The sequence below is a fragment of the Penaeus japonicus genome, unplaced genomic scaffold (genome assembly GCF_977035675.1).
Source record: "Penaeus japonicus unplaced genomic scaffold, GWHDUDI00000001_assembly GWHDUDI00000022, whole genome shotgun sequence".
NCBI classification, from domain to species: Eukaryota; Metazoa; Arthropoda; class Malacostraca; order Decapoda; family Penaeidae; genus Penaeus; species Penaeus japonicus.
The window spans coordinates 14,943,070-14,945,569 of record NW_028234424.1 but is presented as its reverse complement, the minus strand read 5'-3'; the positions used below and the strand labels follow the sequence as shown (position 1 = coordinate 14,945,569).

Sequence of the window (2,500 nt, the reverse complement as noted above, 5' to 3'; positions counted from 1 at the left end):
GAGAGAGAGAGAGAGAGAGAGGAGGAGAGACAGGAGAGAGAGAGAGAGAGAGAGAGAGAGAGAGAGATAAGGAAAGAGGAAAGAAGGTATTGAGAAGAGAGAGAGAGAGATGAGAGAGAGAAGAGGAAGAGAGAGGATTGAGAGAGAGAGGGAGAGAGAGAGAGAGAGAGAGAGAGAGAGAGAGAGAGAGAGAGAGAGAAAGAGAGAGAGAAATAGATAGATAGATAGATAGATAGAGAGAAAGAGAGAAGAGAAAGAGAGATAGAAGGGGAAGAAGGTAAGGAGGGGAGGGAGGGCGAATGAGGAAGAAAGAGCGAATGGGTGAAGGAGTCTTTCGAGAGGTTGATGAGGTTAGAAAAGTTGATTTTCGAGCGCTCCCCCAGTTTAAAATGCGACTGATGTTCGAGCCGTGTGTCAAGGCGAGCGGGTGAGGATAGAAGAGTGGGGAAGGGGGAATAGAGAAAGCCAGAGAAAGAGAGAGAAGAGAAAGAGAGAGAGATAGAGATAGAGAGAGAGAGAGATAGAGATAGAGATGGATAGATAGATAGAGAAAGAGAGAGATAGAGAGATAGAGATAGAGACAGATAGATAGATAGATAGATATAGAGACGCGAAAAAGTGGGAAGGGGAAATAGAGGGATTGAGAGAAAGAAGGCGGATAGAGAAAGAAAAGAGAAAGTTGAGTGAGAAAGAGGACAAAAGGAGAGGATAGTAAAGAGGAATAGAAGGCTAGAGAGGGATGGGAGAGAGAGAAAGAGGGGGAAAGGGAAGGATATGATAGAGGAGGAGACCATAAAAGGGGAATTGGAGAGGAAAGGGAGAAGGAGGAGAAAGAAAGAAAGAGAGAGAGAGGGATAGAGAGACAGATAAAGAGAGAGATTTAGAAAGAGAGAGAGAGGTTTAGAGAGAGAGAGAGAGAGAGAGAGAGAGAGAGAGAGAGAGAGAGAGAGAGAGAGAGAGAGAGAGAAAGAGCAACCATACACACACAACAATCACCCCTACATACCTATAAGTAAAAAAAAGAAAAAAGAAAAGAAAAAAAATCTTATCTATTTCAAAGAATTTCGACAACACTGACTGGCTGCAAACTTGCTGCTGGTTCCTGTCATCATTAACTCGTTCTACACATACACCCTGGCTGCATCCCTTTACCTACATAGGCGTATAGATGAAGTTTCAGTCTTGACATACCTATCCACTTTAATACCGAGGAACCTAACTTGGGAACAACATTTGGAAACTTCCCATTTCCTAACAACATCCTTCCGTATACCCATATCCTCGCCCTACTATTGAAATCAAAACTTTGCAAGGTAAATAAAAGCATTTCAGGTGTTGAAGCACCGCGCATCAGAGGAAGATAGCATGAGTGGCAATATCGTTGCAGAAGCTCGAATAAAATATGTATAAATGTAACATTTAGTACTTGCCTGGCACTTCACTGTCTAAAGTCTCGAAATATTGATTGGATGAAAATAGAATGAACTAAAAATGCAGAAAACTACGGATACATACATTATATATATATATATATATATATATATATATATATATATATATATATATATATATATATATATATATATATATTGTAATGGTAATGATATAAACAATAGTAATGATAAAATGATGATAACAAAAATAATAATGATAGTTAAAAAAAAAAAAAAAATAGGTGAATAAATGTTTCAACAATTATAATAAAAAAAATACTACTACTACCAAGGGCGTGGAAAGCGGGCGGGACACTCCCCTCCCGTATTTCAGAACGTCATTCTTCAAAAACAAACAAAAACAATAGTTTAAAATCATGCTCATGTTAAACGTCATGTCAACATAAGCAAACCTATCAGTGTTACAGTAATCTTTATTTTGAGCGTGGAAATCAACGCATACCTCAGTTTTTACTTTAAAAATGTCTTTTACTTCCCTGACCACCCTATTACTACTACTATTACTATTACTACTACTACAACTATGCTGCTACTACTGCTACTACATCTTCTAGAGATAATGATGATAATATCAGTTATGATACTACTAATAATAATGATAATAAGGATAATGATATGATAATGATAATACTAATAACGATAATGAGGAGGAGGAATAAAAATGATAATCATGATAATGATAAGTAAGAGGATAATAATTATACTGATAATAATAATTATACTGATAATAATAATTATAATGATAATGATGATGATAATAGTAGTATGATAATAATGATGATAATGGTAATAGTATAATGATAATGATGATGATGATGAGGAGGAGGATTAAAATCATAATGATGATACTAATAACATAAATAACAATAATAAAGACGATAATGATTTAAAAATAACTATAACAATAATAATGATAATAGTATAATAATGATGATAATGATAATGACAATAATTACATGATAACAAAAACAATATTAACAACAATGATGATTACGATTATGATAAATGATACTGATAATACAAACTAATGGCTATAATGACAACAA

The 2,500-nt window shown here is 34.9% G+C and overlaps 1 protein-coding gene across 1 annotated transcript in view; it reads right to left on the bottom strand.

Annotated features, from left to right (window-relative positions):
- The window catches only part of LOC122262253 (neuroligin-3), an 85,149-nt gene that overhangs the window by 17,376 nt on the left and 65,273 nt on the right, over positions 1-2,500 (bottom strand). The window lies entirely within an intron of this gene.